The 21,885-nt window shown below is 42.0% G+C and overlaps 1 protein-coding gene across 1 annotated transcript in view; it reads right to left on the bottom strand.

The window, feature by feature from the left end:
* LOC139320230 (gamma-aminobutyric acid receptor subunit alpha-2) overlaps nucleotides 1-21,885 on the bottom strand; it is a 441,414-nt gene that overhangs the window by 250,171 nt on the left and 169,358 nt on the right. The gene's annotated exons all lie outside the window — the stretch shown is intronic.

The following is a 21,885-nucleotide window of genomic DNA, read 5'->3' as shown; positions in this document are numbered from 1 at the left end:
GCACTGCAAGGGTCCTTAGCCGGTCCACCTCAATGTCCCCAGCCACCAGACTGTCACACTGCCTCTAGCTGTGCTGGTGTGTTGCTCATTTCACTGCCCCTAGTCTCCAGCCAGAAGGCAGATGGCCTGCTGCCTTCTAGCACACTGGTCCTTTGCTTCTCTGTTGCACCTCACTGGCCACTGCCAGGATCTTTGTAGCTGGTCCATTTTCTGCCTTGGGTTTGTAGTTGGTTTCCTTTCTGCCTCAGGTTGCCTCCACCCCGCTCCTTGTTCCTCTGCTCAGCTAGCCTCTGGCTACCCTGTCTTCCACTCCAATCCAAGTCAATTTGCCATCTCTCAGCTGGTTTGTTGCCTTAGGGCACTGGTCTATTCTCAGTTCAGTTCAGTTCCTGATATGTGTCATTGGGTCTACTCTACTTGTACTGATTTACTCACTGTTCGGTTCCTCGTTCCTAGCTGAGTTGTTAGGTGGCCGGGCCTCTCAGGTGGGCCACTACTTGGATGGGTTGTTGGGCCACTTGGATGGGCTGGGCTGGGTTGCTTGGATAGGCTGCAGCCTGCCTGGACCCTGTCTACTTATACTTAGGTTCCTCATGCGGGTCTGGGCATTGGTCTACTCATAGCTCGACTCCTTATGCTGGGATGGATCACTAAACTGCCAGACTGAGTCTTTGGGCTGCTGGGATGGGTTGTTTGGATGGGCTGCAGCTGGCCTCCTCTCAGCATGCAGCCCATAGCACTCAGTGCCACTGTTTTAACTTCGTTTGATTCTAGCTGTTTACAGATGTTTTTTGATTATCTTTTCCAGAATCTTCCCAGGTATTGATGTAAGGCTGATTGTTCTGTAGTTTCCTGGATTGGTTTTTTCCCTTTTTTGAAGATGGGAACCCGATCAGCTCTTTTTCAGTCTTCTGGTAGTTCCCTGCTCCAGGATCTTTGAAAGTTATGGTTCAATGGTTCATCTACCAGCTCCTTCCGAACTCTGGGATGTAATCCAGTGGTGGGTTTCTACCGGTTTGCACCTTCTCGGCCTTAACATATGTGAGCAAACACGCACACCATGAGGTGTGTGTGCCATGAGCTATGTGCGACTGTGCATGTTTGCTCTGTGAAATGAGGCTGAGAAGGAGGAGAAGACTTGGCCAAACTTTGAAGAGCTTTCCCTAAGATGTCTTGTATATTCAGGGACTAGCCTACACCTCTCCCAATGATGAGTTTGGTGGAGATCTAAGGAAACATCTTCCAGCTCTTCAAGATTGACTTTAAGAGTGCCAAGAAGCTGAGAGCAAAAGTAGCGGCAGTGGGGGCAACAGGGGCGTGTGTGTGTGTCCCTACACAAGGAGTGTGAAGGGAAGCAGACACCATGCCTCTGAGGAAAAGAGGAGGTGCTGGCAATCAATTTTAAGAGCGCCAAGAAGCCAAGAGTAAATGTAGCAGCAGCGGGGGTGACAGGGGCATGTGTGTCCCTCTGCAAGGAGTGTGATGGGAGGCAGACACCACACCTCTGAGGAAAAGAGGCGGCACTGGCAATCGATTTTAAGAGCGCCGAGAAGCCGAGAGCAAACGTAGCAGCAGTGGGGGCGACAGGGGCGTGTGTGTGTGTCCCCCTCTGCAAGGAGTGTGAAGGGAGGCAGACACCACGCCTCTGAGGAAAAGAGGAGGCGGCAAAGCCCTGGCTGTCACCCGGGAGAGGACCTCAGAGGGACACATCACATGGCCCTGTCGCCCTCGCCACCATTACTTTTGCTCTTGGATTCTCAGCGCAGTGTCTGCCTCCCTTCACACTCCTTGCGCACACCGGGAGTGCCAAATCGGAGCAGGAAAGTGCATATAGGAGCGATAGTACATGAAGTTGGCCACTGTGGGGTGAGTGCCTTGGCTTCCCCTCTTGCTCCTCACAGTTGCCCTGAGTTGAGCTGGTGCGGTTCTTTACTTGGGCAGCCCCGATGACCACAGCAGCAACAAGCAGCACTGCAACAATGAGGTACAGTAAGTTTTGGCAGCACAGAATTTGTTGGTAAAAAATAGTGCATCTCCGAGAGGCTTCTGACAAAAAACAAAAAAACCACCCCAAAACAAAATCCAGGCTTGCAGCAACAGTTTGGAGCTTGTTAAATGTTCCTCCACCTGGGCTGCTCAGCAGATAGGCTCGGCAGGCAGACTTCTATTTTGTCAGCCCAAGTGGGGGGGAGGTACATAGGAAATCGCCCTGTCTCTGCAGAATCAGTCATGTGATTGAGTGGGCGAGGCCAACTCGATGACATTCACAGCAAGGTGCCACAGCAAGGTGCCATCCCACCTTGCCGTGAGTGATGTTGAGATGACCATGCCCACCCAGTCACATGACCACCAAGCCATGACCACCAAATAAGCCACGCCCACAGAACCAGTAGTAAAAATTTTTGAAACCCACCACTGATGTAATCCATCAGGTCCTGATGATTTAAACTCATCTAGAGTGGATAGGTGTTTTCTTACCATATTCTATTTTAATTTGATTCTTTGACTGTCTTTTATGGTTATGTTTTTGCTAGGATGAGCTATTTTTCTTTTTCTTTTTTTTTTCTTTTAGGGAAAGAAAGAATTAAGCAGCTCTGCTTTCTCTCTGCTGCCCATCACTTCCTGGTCATCGTTTCCCATTAGTGGACCGATTGTATCTTTGACGCCTTTCTTATTTTTTATATGTTGAAAGAGACTTTTTAAAATTATGTTTGACATTTGTTGCAAGTTTTAGTTCATATTGAGACTTAGCTTTCCAGACTTCATCTTTGCAAATTTGGGCTGTATACTGGTATACTGCCTTAGTTATATGCCCTTTTATACTTATCCTTTTTGTCTTTCAGTTTATCAGAGTGTTCTTTGTGCAGCCATGCTGGGTACAGGGTTTGGTGTTGTTGTTTTTTTTCTTTTTCTTTCCAGTGATATTGTGCTGGGCTGGACTTTTAAATTAAAGCAAATCCAATTAAAATTCTATGCAGTTGATATGATTGCTCTTTGGTTGTACATTTTCATCCATGAAATCCTCCCATGGATGAAGATATAAAACAAGAGAGTAATCATATTATCTCCATTGAATTTTAATTGGATTTGCTTTAATTAGATTTACTTTGAGTTGGACAAACAATGCATTGTGTTCTTTGACACAGGTAAATTCCCTGCCTTGTAACATAACCCAACTAACATAAAATATGAACTTTATGTTCATGTTAGTGGTGATATTTTAGACATCCTTGAAAGGTAAGAATGAATAACCAACTGAGGGGAAGCTGGATTCAAATGATGCCATATGTATACCACTATTGGTATTTATCATATGTTCCCCTTCTCCCTTCACCTGCTTCTCTGTCTCTATATCTGTTATTTGTGTATTTCTGTGTTTCTGTACATGCCATGCAATATGATTATATTTGTTAGAATTGCATACAAAGATCACAGTCCACATTATATGGTCATCTCTTGCCTTCACTGCTTCCCAATTCATTTACAAGTCCAATTCAAAATATAGTACATATATATAAGCCTGAAAACTGGATAAGCCCCCTTCTACGCGTATCATCTTATGCATAAAGCCCTTCTTAAAGCACCATCTAATTCTGAAACTTAGAGAGAGAGAGCTTAGCAATTGGTCCTCAGCTATGAAATACTGGTATCTACAGTGCTATTTTTTTTATATCGAAGACTTTTATCACAGGCTTTGTACATACCAATGAAGCTATGAGATATAATATCTGGAGTATGCAGTCCAGGATGTTTGCTCAAAATGGACTGGTCATTCAAGATGGGTTTGATTACCATATTTTTCGGAGTATAAGATACACTAGAGTATAAGACACACCTTAATTTTTGGGGAGGAAAATAAGAAAAAAGCTGATTGGCAGGTGGATCGGCCTCCCGGAATACCCCCAATCAGCTGTTCCAGAGGTGAATTTTAGCAACAGGTTCCTTGGTTGTGAGCTCTGTGCCTTGCTTTTTTTTTTTTTTTTTTTTTTGCTTTTTTTCCTGCCTCTGAATCTCCGTTTCAGAAAAAAACTTTTTTTTCTTGCCTCTGAAAGCCTCCGAAACAGAGCTTCAGAAAAAAAGCCTCTGAAGCTCTGTTTGGGGGCTTCTTTTCTGAAGCTTAGTTTCTGATGCTTTTTTCAGCTTCTGAAATCTCTGTTTGAGAAGCTGGGCGGGGCTACATTCGGAGTATATGACGCACCCAGATTTTCACCCTCTTTTTTGGGGGAAAAAGGTGCGTCTTATACTCTGAAAAATATGGTATATATGATCCACTGGACAAAAAAAAGGACAACCCACAGCTAAGTATTCTAAGAAATCCAAAAAATAGTCACAAATAAGACGTTAAATGTAACACTGAAGATGGTAAGTGCTATGTAACATTTTACACCCAGAGGCAGACCTCTACTCTCCTGACATTCTGAAAGCGCACCAAGACCTGACTCTGCCAATTGGCATAGGGGTCTAAGTGTGGCATAGGACCACAGGAAAGCTGGTGGTTTGAAGGTGCTACCTCTGTCTTTTCAAATGTTCATTTTTTAAAGTTAAGTTTTAATTTTGTTGTTAGCTTTCTTTTTACCTATATCTTTTTTTTAATGTTGTATGGTTTTTATTGGTAAACTGCCCAGGGTCACAGGTGAGATGGGTGGTATAGAAATTTGATAAATAAATAAATATTGTACAAGCTACCTGGGGAAGTGCAGAGGGCAAATGCAATTAGTACTGATGATATGGCTGTACTGAAGCAGAAAGTATGTCCAGCTGCCAGTGCCAGATTTAGGCATAAGCTAAACAAGCTATAGCTTAGGATCTCACATTCTCACAAAATTTCAGATTGGGGGGGACTTTTAAAATTTTTATGTGGCTTCTATGTGTACTTTAGTTTTTCAAATATTGTACAGCAAATTTTGTGTAGTTTTAAAATGGTGTCATACACACACACACAAACACATATATGCTTTCCATGAACTTTGCCATTGCCAATCCCAAGCACAAATAAGATTGGAGGAGGGCAGACATCAAGCTCTGCAACAAGTCAACCAAGATTTCCACGTCAAATCAATCAATCAATCAATCAATCAATCAATCAATCAATCAACCAGAATAGAGGTGGAAGAGACCTTGTAGGTCTTTTAGTCAAGCAGGAGACCCTATTCCCATGATGGCGAACCTATGGCATGCAGAGCCCTCTCTGTGGACACATGAGCAGTTGCCCCAGCCCAACTCCAATCACATTTCTCCATCATGTTTTACTCAATGAATTCCAACTTCTTGCGAAAGAAAAAGTTCTCACAAAGTTGGAATTGATTGACTGAACTTTTTCACTTGCATGCTTCATCTCATGGGGGAGATGGGGTCCCGTCCTCCTCCCGTCGTATTGGCTTGGCAAAAATGCAGTTTCTTTTCCTGCAGAGCTGCCTGTATTGGGATGCCCTGCCTCCCCGCCAGCCAGCTGAGTGTGGGTGTGCTGCTCCTGGGCTCATCGGCCTTCGGACATCATTCCCACCACCCAGCACCCGTTCAGGTGTTCTTTCCTCCCCTCCACCACAGGGGGGGAGGAGGGAGAGAAAGAAACAGAGGGAGGCAGTGAGAGAGATAGAGAAGGAGGGAAAGAGAGAGAGAGAAACAGAGAGACGGGGGAGGGAAAGAGAGAGAGAAAGAGAGAGGGAGGGAGGGAGGGAGGGAGGGAGGGAGGGAGGGAGGGAGGGAAAGAGAAATGATATTACAAAAGTTTTTCTTTTTTATTGTTGCTAAACATAATGTTTCAGAAGCAGAAAATGTTGCCCCAAAGGAGTCTTCAGATTTCCTCTGCCTTCTGCGTTCCCAGCCTGTGCTGGCTTTTGCGTTCCCATCTTGTGCTGAAGTGAACCAAATGGGCCAGGGTCTCCCTGCTAAGTGCCCCGCCGAGCCCACTTGCAAACTCCACCAAGCACGACTCCAAACATTCAGCTCACATGTCCCTCCCGGCCAGCACCGCAGCGGAAGCAGGGAAGGTATGTGCTCTGCCTGCTCCACTCTTGCTGGCCAGATGTGTGGCTTCATGCTGCTACCTCCCAGCCAGAGTGCCACATTTGTTTGCTTGCTGGTCACCTCAAAGGAGGGAGCTGCACTCAGGTTACCCAGGCTCCCACTATAGGGGGAGAGAGGGAGAGGGAAGGGGGGGTGTCTCCCTGACAGGAACCAGGTTGGAGTTGCCTTATTTTGTGTGGATCCCTAATGCTTGGTTTTACCTGCCAGCCTCCACTCCCGCTTCACAGCTCAAGTGGTTGGATTCACAAGACATGTGAAGCTGGACAGGAGAGCATAGATGGATGGATGGATGGATGGATGGATGGATGGATAGATAGATAGATAGATAGATAGATAGATAGATAGATAGATAGATAGATAGATAGATAGATGAGACAGAGAGATAAAGAGAGGGAGGGAAAGAGAGAAAGAGAAACAGAGAGGCAGAGAGAGGGGGAAAGAGAGAGAGAAAGACAGAGGGAGGAATAGAGAGAGAGAATGAGAGAGACAGAGAGAAAGGGAGGGAAAGACAGAGACGGAAGCAAAGAGCTAGAAAAAGAGAGAGGGGGAAAGAGAGAGAGAGGGAGAGAAAGAGAGAAAGAAAGGGGGAGGGAAAGAGAGAAATGACATTACAAAAGTTTTTCTTTTTTATTGTTGTTAAACGTAATATTTCAAAAAGAAAAAAAATGAAGGGGCATAAAAGTGCATTATCACATTTTTTTAGAACAATTAGCTGCATTGTTTATCATTATTTTAGGTAGTAAAACCTCATTATTCAGGTTAAATTGCCGCGTTGGCACTTTGCGATAAATAAGTGGGTTTTGGGTTGCAGTTTGGGCACTCGGTCTCTAAAACGTTCGCCATCACTGCCCTATACCATTTCAGACAAGTGACTGTCCAGTCTCTTCTTAAAAACCTCCAGTGATGAAGCACCCACAACTTCTGAAGGCAAGCTGTTCTACTAGTTAATTGCCCTCACTGTTGGGAAGTTTTTCTTTAATTCTGGGTTGCTGGTCTCCTTGATTAGTTTCCATCCATTATTTCTTGTCCTGCCCTCTGGAGCTTTGGAAAATAAATTGACCCCTCCTCTTTGTGGCAGCCTCTCAAATACTGGAATACTGCTATCTTGTCCCTCTAGTCCTTTTTTTCTCTAGACTAGTCAAATCAAAACTATTTAAAGCTAATTCCCAATCTCCTGGCTCCTGTCTTTCATTACACACACACACACACACACACACACACACACACACACACACACACACACTCAGAGAGAGAGAGAGAGAGAGAAAGAGAGAGAGAGAGAGAGGGGGGGGGTATTAATTATCAATAGAAAGCAAATTAGGTTTCATTACTTGGAAAATTATGTCTTCTCCTTTCTATGTATTTAATGAAATTCTCAAGTGCAGGATGACATCATAGTAATTCTGCATCCAGTTTTAGCTACCTGATGTCATAATAAAAGTAAATTAATGAGTTTGTGCACACACACATTGTATATATGTATACAATGTATACACACACATAAACACACCTTGGCAAATCCCAAAAAAGCAAGGGTAACCACATTCACACCTAAGCATGGGAGGTATAGTTCAGACCTTCTATATCAGGGGTCCTCAAACTTTTAAAACAGGGGGCCAATTCACGGTCCCTCAAACTGTTGGGGGGCCAGATCGGCTGGGAGGGTGTGGCTAGGTGGTCATGTGACTGGGTGGGCCAATTTAACAGTCCATTGAATAATGCACACAAATTAAACTTTAATTTGTTTTGCTCCTGGGGGTGTTTTATTTGCTTTTGTTTGCATGTTGCTCTTTTGGTTGCCGTTTTTTTTTACTAGATCTTTTTTTCAGTTGTTTAGGAATCTAGTGGTCCACTTCAGAAAACTCAGTTTTGCTGCAATTCTTCTCAGCCCCAAGGAGCTTGAGAAATCTCTCTCTGTCTCTCTCTATTTCTTTGTCTCTCTCTCTTTCCTTCTCTCTCTCTCTCTCTCTTTCTTTTTCTCTTTCTTTCTCTCTCCTTCTCTCTCCCTCCCTCTCTCTTTCTCTCTCTCTTTCTCTCTCTGTCTCTCTCCCTTTCTCTCTCCTTCTCTCTCTTCTTTCTTTCTCTCCTTCTCTCTCCCTCTCTCTCCCCCGTTTCATTTTCTCTCTCTCTCTCTTTCTCTCTCTCTCTCTTTCTGTCTCTCTGTCTGTCTGTCTCTTTCTTTGTCTCTCTCCCTCTCTCCTTCTCTTTCTCCCCTTTCGCTTTCATTCTTTCTCTCTGTCTCTCTCCCTCTCGCTCTCCCTTTCTCTCCTTCTCTCTCCCTCTCTTTCTCTCTCTCTTTCTTTGTCTCTCTCCCTCTCCTTCTCTCTCCCTCTCTTTCTCTCCCTCTATCTGTCTCTTTCTCTCTCCTCTCTCCCTCCCTCTCTCTTTCCGTCTCTCTGTCTGTCTTTCTTTGTCACTCTCCCTCTCTCTCTCCCCTTTCTCTTTCATTCTTTCTTTCTTTCTCTCTCTCTATTTCTCTCTTTCTTTCTTTCCCTCTCTCTTTCCTTCTCTCCCTCCCTCCATCTTTCTGTCTCTCTCTTCCCCTCTTTTCTCTCTCTCTCTCTTTCTCTCTCTCTCTCTCTCTCTTATCTTGTGGAGGCGAAGGTGAAAAATGGGCCGTTTTTGCCTGTTTTTTGCCTTTTCACCCCCCCCCAACATTCTGCAGGCTAAAATCAGGCAAAAATTGCTCATTTTTTGGCCAAAAACGGGCCATTTTCCCCTGCTTTTTGCCTCTTCTGACCCCCCCCCACCTCCAAAAGCATTCTGCAGGCTAAAATTGTTGAACTTACCTTTTGGTTCCAGCCCGCAGGTCTCCTGAAGGCAAGTCCTGTGCTCTGCTGAAGGGTGGGTGGGGTGATGTGGGCGGGGCAACCTCGTGGTGCTCTGCAGGCTAGATTAATTGGTTCAGCGGGCCGCATGCGGCCCACGGGCCGTAGTTTGAGGACCCATGTTCTATAGGGATCTTTACATGAAGTTTAACAAAGGCAATGCAGATACTGATCCATTATCTAAGCCGGCCTGGCCTGAATAGGTTTTAGGGGTTTTTTAATTGTATTGCTAGGGGTTTTAAATTGGGGGGGCCGTTTAATTTAATCTATTTTTAATTATTTTAATTTTTATATTGCATGTTATTTTAATTCTCGGCTGTTCACCGCCCTGAGTCCCTTCGGGGAAAAGGGCGGGATATAAATGTAATAAATAATAATAATAATAATAATAATAATAATAATAATAATAATAATAATAATAATAATAATAATAATAATAATAGTCATCTAGTTGGCCACCAGTTTCCTTGACAGAAGTGTTTAAACTGAAAGTCCTTAAAGTGGGGGAGGTGCCAGTAAGTAATTTTATTGTACCTAAAATTATTAAAGTGAACTGAGGCTACAGTGTCTTCATTTACCGACTAAAGGGGAGACATTTTCAAGTAGGTGATAGCAATATTAGTTCCAATATACAAAAAAGACTTTTGAGTACAATAACAAATAATATGCTGAACACTTAAATAAAAAGCTCTGATAGAAGTTAAAAAGCCTCTGGCCTCTAATCTGCCCCCCTTCCTTTTAATAACCTTCTGATCTGGAGTCAGAGAAACCCTCCATTCATTAAAATACAATGTTTCCTTAAAGGCAGGGGTCCTCAAACTACAGCCCACAGGCCATTAATCCGGCCCATGCAGGACCATGAGGCTGCCCCACCCACATCGCCCCACCCACCCACCAGCCCCCACCTGCCTTCTGGAGGCTGGTGAGGCCAAAAACGGGCCACACAGAGAAAGGGAAGGCCACAGCCGCAGTAAGCACGGGAATGAGAAGGAGGCAGGCAGGGAAGGAAAGAAGGAAGGAAGATGAGGAGGAAAGGAGGAAAAAGAAATGGGTTTGTTTTTTTTTTGTGGGAGACAGCAAAAGAAGCACAGAAAGGGAAAGTAAATCTCAGACCAGGGGTGAAATGTAAAATTTGTTACGACTGGTTCTGTGGGCGTGGCTTGGTGGTGGGGGGTGTAATGTGACTGGGTTGATATAATTTGAAATCTGTTAGTTTTAAATAAAGTAAGAAATGCTGATTAATATTGCTGGAAGTAGTAACAAAGGGTCATTCCATGAGTTAAATGCATCAGAAATCAATTTACAATACAGAAGATAAAGGTATATGATGCACTCAGAGAAATGCAATGCTAATGGATTTTAGAGTGATTCTCTTTCCCAAATCTTGGGGATTTTAGTTACAGTCTTAATTGGTGCAGTTATCAGTTTGGTTTATTGTGTGTTTATTATTCTGAAACATATGATCAGGAGTTATTTTGAAGGAAATCCTGTTTGTTTTATTCTTTTTTTAATGGCTTATTTTAAGGAACCTGAAGCTGCTGTTGTAATGAAGTTAGGCAAATGGCAAGAAAGTGTGTCCTCTTTTTCCCTTGGGGAGTGGGGTCTTATTAAATAAATAGATGCCTTGGGTTGAGCAAGTACAGCTTAGGAAGGACAAAGGCAAAAATGGACTGCTAAATTGACCACGCCCACCCAGTCACATGTCCATCTGGCCACGCCTACCCAGTCACATGACCATCTGGCCACGCCCAAACAATGTCATTAGGCAGATCAAACTATAGTCCGGCGCACCAACACTCTGAGGGACAGTGAATTGGCCCCCTGTTTAAAAGGTATGAGGACCCCTGCTTAAAGGCAATAGAAAGCTGGCAGGCAGCATTGGAATCAATCAACATTTAAAAGCCATGGGAATTTTAACACCTATGCCCATGCTCTCACATCAAGTGCCTAGCCAGGAAGATCTTTTCTGATAAAGGAGATAACAAGCAAAATATTTCCTCTAACCATAAAATCCATGTATCACATTTGTGTTTCTTGCTTTGGCCATAAAATCATATATTTTACTCGCATGTCTTTCACCAAAGGCTTGAAATCATATAAAACTCTTGCTGGTATGCCTGTCTGTTGCTAGCTGCCCCAGAAGCAAACCTTGCATTCTTTTTGGAACAATTAAAAGGGAGATTTCCTTTCCAAAAGCAGCCAACCCCCACATCTTGATTTTAGGGATGCTTATTTTTTATATTTTTATATTTCCTTTAACAGAAGTGTTTAAACTGAAGTGGGCATATATAAAGTGGGTATAGCGATGCTTATGCTTAATGTCATGCCACATTACAAAAAAGATGTTGAGACTTTGGAAAAAGTGCAAAGAAGCGCAACCTTGAGGAGCACCCGGAGGCTCCAACTGGCGCAGAGTGCGGCCACGCGGGTGGTAATGGCAGCGACATGGCGTTCCCATATAACACCCCTCCTACGCGAGCTGCACTGGCTCCTGGTGGTCTTCTGGGTGCGCTTCAAGGTTTTGGTTACCACCTTTAAAGCGCTCCATGGCTTAGGACCTGGGTACTTGCCTACTACCACCAATAGCCTCCCACCGGCCGGTACGCTCCCATAGAGAGGGGCTCCTCTGGGTGCCGTCAGCCAAACAATGCCAACTGGCGGCCCCCAGGGGGAGAGCCTTCTCTGTGGGGGCACCTACTATCTGGAACGAGCTCCCCCCAGAGATACGGAGGATCCCGGATCTGCGCACCTTCCGCCGCGCTTTAAAGACCTTACTATTTCACCAGGGCGGCCTGGCCTAATTTTTCCCCTCTTTTATCTTTTAGTATTTTATACATTCAATTTTAAATTGGTTTTAAAAGTTTGGGGTTTTAAATTTGTCGGGGCCAAAATTATTTAATTTGATTTTATTCTACTTTTAAATTTTGTATGTATGTGTTTTATTGTTTGGCTGTGTACCGCCCTGAGTCCTTCGGGAGTAGGGCGGTATAGAAATCAAATCAAATAAATAAATAAATAAAATAAAATAAAATGATTAAGAGCCTGGAGACTATGAAGAATGGTTGCAGGATTTGGATTTGGCTAGTCTAGGAAAAAAAAAGGACTAGGGGGACATGATAGCAGTATTCCAGTATTTGAGAGGCTGCCACAAAGAGGAGGGGGTCAACTTATTTTCCAAAGCACCAGAAGGCAAGACAAGAAACAATGGATGGAAACAAGAAAAGCAACCTGAAATTAAGGAGAAACTTCGTAATAGTGAGGACAATTAACCAGTGGAACAGCTTGCCTTCAGAAGTTGTAGGTGCTTCATCACTGGAAGTTCTTAAGAAAAGATCAGACAACCACCTATCTGAAATGGTATAGGACAATGATGGTTAACCATTTTGGCATCGAATGCCAAAACTGGAGCGTGCGCCCACGCCGGAGCACCGGAACCAGGAAAAAGCAGCTGGCCAGTGCGGATGTGCATGGCGGCCAGCTGCTCTTCCAGGTTCTGGCACGGTCCGGCACGCATGTGCTTGATGGAACCTGGAAGAGCAACTGGCAATGGCGCACGTGCCCACAGAGGGAGCTTTGCGTGCCACCTGTGGCACGCGTGCCATAGGTTCACCATCATGGGTATAGGGTCTCCTGCTTGATCAGAGGGTTGTACTAGAAGATTTCCAAAGTCCCTTCCATCTCTGATTGATTGATTATGCTTCCCAATGAGACTGCTAATACCCTCCCAGCTGGGAAAAAAGAAATGTAGGGAAATTTTCCCAACATCTCCAGCCTGAATAGCTGATAATGATATAATTAGAGAAGAAAAGTAGATTTAGAGTGGAATAATCCATTATAGAACACTTTATATCATATCATTTAAATCACATCCAACATTTGAAAAATGCCTTATATGTGACATTCCTTATTTTCCATTTTTCCTTCAATTTTTTATTTTCATAAATTTTATGGGTATAATAATGGGAAGAAAGAATAACCTTGAGGAACAAAAGGAAGTGTCAATGTTCCAACTGACGAACCCAACCAAAGCAAGCACCTTCGAGATCTTCCGATGTCTGAATGCAAAACTTTTTTGAGTACATCATTTCGGCACAGATGAAGGCAAAACCAGCTCTACCTAATTCCCACACAAACCCACCTAGTTACAGTATAGAATTCCTCCTATTAGTGCAGGTCACATTATCCAAGTGAGTGTCATTGTATTGTTATGAGAAAAAGTCTCTGGTCTTGGCAAACACCTGATGTGTATTTGGCTCTCATGGCTCTTCTTCTTGAAGTCTGGAGCCTGCATTCCATCTCATCTTTCCCTTCCCCCTGGTTCTTTGGCAAGTTGAGAAGTGATAATGGTTGCAACAGCTTCAAGCTTGACAGGAAGAGCCACAAACAAGATAATGGTCAGATAAAAAATAATCTGAGTCAGGCAGAAATCTAATTTAAGAAATTGTTTCAGACATGAACATCCCTAGTTCTCATGAAAATAAAGGGAAGGAATATGTTTAGTTTTGCAAGATTCTGTTCCTATAACATTATAATAAAAGTAGTATTAGCTTGCGTGTCTTTGGTTTCCATGTTTGGTCTACCACAGAGGGATGACAAAGGGAAACACTTAAAAATATATCTACTGATAAGCATTTCCTTTCCCTGATTCAAAAATTGCTCTCCAATACCTACCCACATGGGTTGCTTCCAAAAATACACAGATGGGATGAAGCAGGGATGCATTTTGACCTTTATCTACATTGACTTTATCAATGCAAGAGTGGGACAGGCGGTGGAAGCTTGCAATTATGTCAACAGTGACGAAGAAGAAGGTCTTAACCCTTTCAACGCTGCCCATCCACACGGCGACATCTCCAGCACTAAGGGGATCGGCTGTAAGAACCCCGGAAAAAGGGGTCGGAGGACAGGAACTTCAAAATATGCTACAGATGATACAAAACACTATTACAAAGAATCAGGAACAGACAATGAAAAAGTTTAAGATGTGCAGGAGGAAATGGCAAACAGGAAATCATGCACATCCACTCAAAATATGACGAAGTTCAAGAAATATTAGTGGCTCATGAAAAAAGATTTGACCGAGTAGAAACAAAAGTGGAGAAATCAGAGAATAAAATGGACAGATGTGAAGCACAATTAATGCAAGTAAATCGAGAGTTGGAAGGGGAGATAATTCATTTGGAGATGGATCGCGCTGCCTTCTATCTTAGATTTTAGAATGTAATGGAAGCGAAAGACGAGCAGCTTGAAGATATAATCGGGGATATAGTAGCTGGTGCGCTTGGGAGAGAGAAGGAATTGGTACAGCGCGATATAGACAAGGTCTACCAAGTCTATACAAATTATACCAGGTGGAATAAATTACCTCGTGAAATACACATCCGATTTAGTAAAAAATCATTAAAAGAAGAATTATATCAGAGCACTAGGGACCAAAAGATTACTTATAAGGAGTGAGAAATTGTGATATTAAAGCAGGTCCCATGACGTGTTCATGAGCAAAGACAGAAATACCAATTCTTGACAGAACAATTAAGGAAATATAGGGTTCCTTATCGGTGGTTGCTCCCAGAGGGATTGATGATGACGTGGCAGGAAAAGAGAGTGAATATTGAGAATCTTCGAGATGCACACGATTTCTATGAAAACCAGTTTAATGCAAGCAAACCCGGTAGTGAAGAAGAACTGGAACAAAAGAATTGCGAGAACCAGAAGAGTGACAGAATGGAAAAGGTCGAAAAACTGAAAGAGACAACGAAAAGAGGAATATAAATGAAGATGAAATCCCAGGAACCTGACAAGAAACAAGACAAACAACAAAAGTGAAAGCCACAGCGAAGTGAGGATATGGAGAAGATTGGAAATTTGATTTCGATTAATATTAATGAACTAAATGCTCCAATAAAACGAAATAGGATCTTTTCAAAATTACAAAAATTAAAAACTGGTATAATATGTCTCCAGGAGGTCCTCATTAGGAAGAAACACATGGATATATTAAGATGTTCATGATTGGGTGAGTTATACGTATCTCTGGCAGACCAAAAGAAGCGGGGTGTGGCAATTTATGTTCAAACTTATATAGAATCTAAAAAGATATACTCAAATGAAGAGGGAAGATTGTTAATGGTTGAAGTAACAATATACGATGGACGTATCTTGCTGGTGGGTATTTACGCCCCTAATAATTATCAAAGGAAGTTCTATAAAAGGGTATATAAAAAATTGGTAGAATTAGAGTATGAACATATTTGTATTATGGGGGATTTTAATGCTATAATGGATAGAGAGAAGGATTATAAATCTGGAAAAGGGGGGGAGTGAAAAAGAAAGGTAGGAAGACGTTGCCGGCAATTTGGAACCAATTAAGGGAAAAATTTGGACTACAGGATATGTGGCGGAACTTTTATCTGACAAGGGAACAGTTTACCTTTTTCTCTCCCAGGCATAAATCATGGTCCCGCATTGATATGATATGGATGTCATTGGAATTAGGAGAAATGGTATGGGAGGTTGAAATTTTAGGGAATGATTGGGCAGATCACAACCCTTTAATGCTTGCCTGGAAAGGAGAGCGCAGCAGAGGACGATGGATGATGAGGGCAGAATTGTGCAAGGATAAGGATTTTGTGGAATTGTTAAAATGGGAGCTGGCTCTTTTCTTCCAGGAAAATAGACGGGAGGATACATCTTTACAAATAATATGGGACATAGATAAGGCAGTGGTGAGAGGGGTCGTAATTAAATATATGGCCAAAAATGGAAGGAAGTTAAGCAGGAGAGACTAGAGTGGGCAGACAGGTTGGAGAAATGAGAAATGAGATTACAAAAGGAACCAACAGATAAGATAGCGAAAGAAGCAAGAGGATTGGCGAGGCACCATATGAATTTATTGGACCAAGCTGAGTTAGTGCAAAAAATCCGGAGAGCAAAGCAAAATTATTTTGAACATGCCAATAAAGCGGGAAGATGGTTATCAAGCAGATTGAAAAAGGAACTAGAAAGCAGAAAGATTAAATGGTTAAGAGATAAATCGGGTCATTTAATGGCCAGTACTGGGGGAAAAAAAGAAGTGGCATATGAATTTTTTCAGGAGTTATATCAAAGAGAAGACACTAGTCGAAAGCAATTCAATTTCCTAGAGAATTTGCCAGGGGTACCAGATCAGATAAGAGATATGCTAAACAGAAATATCTCAGAGGGGGAAATAGAGGAAAGTCTGAAAAAACAGAAGAGTGGTAAAACCTCTGGAACAGATGGATTGCCTGTAGAGGTGTATAATGTAATTTGGGAAGTGATTGGGACCCACTTGCGCAATGTCTTTAACGAAGTGCTGAATGCTGGACGAATACCAAAGTCTTGGGAAGAGATGTATATTTCTCTCCTTCCTAAGGAAGGGGCCGATACGACCTATATTAAGAATTATAGACCAATAGCCTTGCTCAATGCTGATTATAAATTGTTTGCATCCATCCTAGCAAAAAGACTACAGGTTTTTTTAAATCAGTTCGTACATAGAGACCAGAATGGTTTCTTACCGCATAGATTGTTGAGAGATAATCTGAGAGTAATATTAAATGCTCTTGAGTATTATGAACACCATTCAGACTGTTAGGTTCAGCTTGTAGCTTACTCCTAACTTGTTGGTCAGGCAATATATCTGTTTCTGAGCCACGTAATCAGGGTTTGCTGACCCTGTAATTAGGCTACAGTGCATAAATAAGCAGTGCGGAGAAGCGTTCTTTGTTCCTGATTGTTCCTGTTGCTTCCTGCGTCTTTCTGCTGATTGGTGTTAGACTGGATTGTTATATGGTACTGTATACCGAGAGTTATTAAAGTCTGTTTGCTTTGGTAAGGGAAGATACTTACTGGACTGATATTACTGTTTATGACCTTGGACTGTTTTACCTACACCGAGACTGCTTATTATCTTGTATATAAAGTATTTTTCTCACACGAGCTGCACGTTTATCTCCTTCCCTGTGTGTTTCTGCTCTGCTCGTTGCACAAGCAACAAATACTTTTTACACACACCCTAACATTGGTTATGGGCCCAGAACGTTCCAGGGCTCTTTAATTTGTTTTTGCGGAAGTGAGAAGTGCAGGCAGTGGGTGTAGTAGTCAAGATGATGGTTTTTGAGCAAGGTACAAGTTATTCTACCATAACCCAGTTGGATGGTACAAACTATATTACCTGGTCCACAAAATGCTGTCTACTTTTGCGAAAAGAAGGACTATGGGACATGGTTAATAATCCACCGGACATAACTGCATTGAATGCTGCTCACGAAGAAGATGCCAAAAAGATAGCGAAGTTTCACAGGGACAACGAGCATGCTTTATGCATCATTGGCCTGACACTGGGAGACCAGCAACTTGTCCATTTCCGGGGCGAAGAGTCTGCTGCGAGGTGTTGGACAAAGCTAAAGAAGCTCTACGTTCGTGACTCTGTGGGTGTCCATATCTACCTGACACGGAAATTACTTCGCTTACATCTTCAGAAAGGAGGAGACATGATGGCTCACCTGGACTCCATGACAGGGCTTTTCCAGGAGCTACATGAGAAAGACCTTGTGTTTACTGAACTGCAGCAAGTTTATATTATTCTTTCATCGTTGGATGACAGTCATGACTCTTTTGTTTCATTATTAGAAGTATTGTCTAGAGATGAACTAACATTGGCCAGTATAACTGGTAGGTTTCTGGATGAGGCCAAACGTAGGCAAGAACGAGACCAGTTAAGGATGCAACAGCAACCAAAAGTGGAAGCTGTATATGAGAATGTCAATATTGTTAAACGTTGTTATGCATGTGGGGCTAAGGGGCACATTGCAAAATATTGTAAAAATAAGAAAGAGTCTGCTAGAAACTCTGCTAAACCCAGGAAAGGGTGTAATTTAGCAACCAGTTCATCTAATAATATAAAAGATGATTGGTGGGTGATTGATAGCGGTGCCTCTCAATCCATAACAAAAAACAAAAACTGTTTCTAAACATGAAGAAAAGTACTAAAAAGGTCAAATTAGCTAATGGCTGGAATGTGACTGTAGCTGGAGAGGGACTTGTTCAATGTTCTATTAGTAAGCACCCTTTACCCATGCTTTATATCCCTAGTTTGAAATATAACCTTTTATCTGTAAAGTCATTACTACATTCTGGGTTTACAGTAACTTTTAAAAACAACAAATGTTTGCTGGAATGTGAAGGCACTGTAGTTACTGCAGAATTAGAAAACGACCTATTTGTCATTAGGGATAAGTCATTACTGTTAGTTCAGTCAAAAGCTAAATTTGGAAATGTAAAGCCGCATGATGATTACTACATAGAAGGCTTGGTCATCTGAATTTCAGGTTGTTGCATTCGACTGTTAAGCAGTCTAAAGGCATTAAGTTAAGGGCTTGCAGCAAATACCTGAACTGTAATACTTGTAACCAGCATAAAAGTAAAGTTACACCTGCAAACCTCTGCAATGGGTTTAAAACAACTAAACCTTTGGAGGTAGTCTTTTTAGACTTAATAGGGCCAAAGAAACCCAGTTTAGGGGGAGCATGCTATATTTTGAGTATAGTTGATCACTTTACCAGATATGGTTTTTGCTACCTTATGAAGTCTAAAAGTGATACGTTCCAATGTATCACAAACTGGCTTCGTTTTGTAGAAAGGAAGCAGAGGTTTAAGGTGAAATGCATTGTTACTGACAATGGAACTGAGTTTACTAACCATCAGTTGGCTAAGTTTTTAAAGGATGCTGGGATACAGCATAAACGTTCTGCCCCTTTTCGGCCGGAACATAATGCATATATAGAACGAAGAGGCCAGACCCTACAAGCTATGACTAGGACTATGCTGGCTGATGCTTGTTTACCTGATAAATTGTGGGGAGAAGCAATACTATGTGCCAATCATATTTTAAATAATGTGGTGCACTCCTCTACAGGGAAAATACCTTTTACTTTATGGCACGGGAGGAAGCCTGATTTAAGTTATATACATACTTTTGGTGCACCAGCCTGGGTGCATATACCGGTTAGTCAGAGAAGGAAGGACCAACAGAGAGCAAAGAAAATGATTTTTGTTGGCTATGAAGCTAACCATAGGTCCTATAGGTTCTGGGAAAAAGGAACAACAAAAGTTTTGTGTAGCGCTAGTGCTAAATTCCTAGAACATGAAGGCTGGGACAGGTTAGAAAAAGCAGACTATGGTTTTACAGATGTGGATGTTAAGGTAGACCATATTCCTGATGATAGTTCATCTGAGATGGATGATAAACCATCTATTAAGGTTGAAGAACAGGAACAGGAATCAGGGTTAGGGGAGGATGAACCCAATATACCTGATGTTAGTCCTGTTATGCCTAGACGATCTTCCAGGGACCAGCATCCACCAGATCGCTATAAAGCCACAGTGGTTTGCCAAGTAGATATCGAACCATCCAGTTATCATGATATAAAATTATATCCAGAAAAGGAGCAAAAAGCCTGGCAAGAGGCAATGGATAGAGAAATTGATTCATTGAAGAGGCTTGGTGTCTATGAAGTTGTAAGAATACCACCAAATGAGAAACTTATAGGCTGTAGATGGGTCTACAAGGTAAAGAAAAGTGTAGATGGGGTAGTAACCCATAAAGCTCGGCTTGTTGCACAAGGGTTCTCACAGACAGATAGAGACTATGATGAGGTTTTTGCTCCAAGTTTACGAGCGAGCACTTTGAGAACGATGCTGGTTTGGGCAGCTAGAAATAAATGCTCTATTACTCATATAGATGTTGAGACAGCTTACTTGAACGCTCCGTTGAGGCATACAATATATATGAAGAAACCTCCTGGTTATGATACACAGGATAGCACTGAGTGTTGGAGGCTACAAAAAAGCCTATATGGTTAAAGGCAATCAGGTTACGAGTGGAACCAATGTATAGTGCAGGAATTACATAACATTGGGTTCTATGAGGGCGTAGCAGATAAATGTCTGTTTAAAAAAGAACAGGATGGATGTGTTTCATTCTTGTTACTCTTTACAGACGACATTGCCATAATTACCAGAACTGACGCTGAGGCCAGAGAGATTATCGGTCAGTTGCAAACAAAATTTAAACTTAGAAATCTAGGACATATACGGCATTATCTAGGGCTGGACATCCTGAAAACATCTAGAGGATTTAAAATTTCACAATCTAATAAAATCTGCAAATTGTTGAAAAAATATGGGATGGAATTATGTAAACCTGCCAGGATTCCTATGACACAAGAATTCCAGCAGGATAGTTTGCAGAGTCCACAGTTCAGTAAAGAATTGTATCAATCATTAATAGGCAGTTTGTCGTATTTGAGCAACTGGACACGGCCTGATATAGCTTTTAGTGTTAATCAACTAGCACAATATAGTTCAGAGCCTACTGATAGGCATTGGCAAGCTGCAAAACGTATTCTTAGATATCTTAAAAGAACGTTACATTTTGCTATGTATTTAGAACCAAATGCCAATATGGTGTTAAAGGCATATGCTGATGCCAGTTTTGCCAGAAAATCTACGTCTGGAATAGCAATCATGTTGGATAACTGCCTGATTGGATGGAGATCAATTCGCCAGAAACACATCAGTTTGTCTACCATGGAAGCGGAGTTTTCTTGTCTATCACTTACATGTACTGAACTGATTTATTATAAACAGTTGATGGAAGATATTGGATTCAAAATGGACTATCCTATTACGGTTTATGAAGATAACCAGGCAGCCATTACAATGGCAACGAATCTTGCTGTAAAGACAAGGACTAAATATACTGATATACGTTATCTGAATGTTCGGCAATGTGTTAAGGATAACATGATTACATTGGAATATTGCGCATCAGAGAACAATATTGCCGATAATTTTACCAAAGCGCAAGGTGCCATTAAACACACCAATTGTTGTGAAAGATTTGGATTAAGAATCTGAAATGTAACTGATACCACTGTACAATGTATGATTCGGATGTGTATTTTTGTTTCTGTATCTATTGTGTATATTGTCCTGCCCAATGGGGAGAATGTTAGGTTCAGCTTGTAGCTTACTCCTAACCTGTTGGTCAGGCAATATATCTGTTTCTGAGCCACGTAATCAGGGTTTGCTGAACCCTGTAATTAGGCTACAGTGCATAAATAAGCAGCACAGAGAAGTGTTCTTTGTTCCTGATTGTTCCTGTTGCTTCCTGCGTCTTTCTGCTGATTGGTGTTAGACTGGATTGTTATATGGTACTGTATACCGAGAGTTACTAAAGTCTGTTTGCTTTGGTAAGGAAAGATACTTACTGGACTGATATTACTGTTTATGACCTTGGACTGTTTTACTTACACCAAGACTGCTTATTATCTTGTATATAAAGTATTTTTCTCACACGAGCTGCACGTTTATCTCCTTCCCTGTGTGTTTCTGCTCTGCTAGTTGCACAAGCAACAAATACTTTTTACACATACCCTAACACAGACAAAGAGATGGCACTTCTCTTTTTAGATGCTTATAAAGCATTTGACAGTGTGAGTTGGGAATTTATGTTATCCCAGCTTTGTAAAATGGAATTTGGCAAAAAGTTTACACAGGCGATACAAACAATTTACTCTTCCCAGGTGGCATGGGTTTTAGTTAATGGGGAAAAAACAAAGGAGGTTATAATCAGTAGGGGTACAAGACAAGGTTGCCCGCTTTCCCTGCTTTTATTTATTCTGACACTGGAACCTCTCCTCAGGGAAATTAGGAATAACCCAGCAATGAAAGGACTTAAAGAACGAAGGCAGGAATTTAAAATACAGGCATTCACAGACGACCTTGTCTTCATTCTAGAAGACCCTCTAGAGTCGGGCCCAGAGTTGATAGAGATGATAGAAGAATATGGTAGAGAGACTGGGTTAAAAATGAATAAGGATAAAACCAAGATATTGGTCAAAAATATTCCAAAGATGCAGAAGAATCTAGAATCTAGATTGGATGTTCAAATTGTAAATAAAATTAAATATCTAGGAATTTGGCTAACAGCCCAATGCTCTACAAT

The sequence above is a fragment of the Pituophis catenifer genome, unplaced genomic scaffold, assembly GCF_029215685.1.
Source record: "Pituophis catenifer annectens isolate HBS135680 unplaced genomic scaffold, rPitCat1.0.hap2 SCAF_8, whole genome shotgun sequence".
Taxonomy (NCBI): Eukaryota; Metazoa; Chordata; class Lepidosauria; order Squamata; family Colubridae; genus Pituophis; species Pituophis catenifer.
Note: the sequence above shows the minus strand (reverse complement) of the source record. Positions and strands in the feature narration are given on the sequence as shown.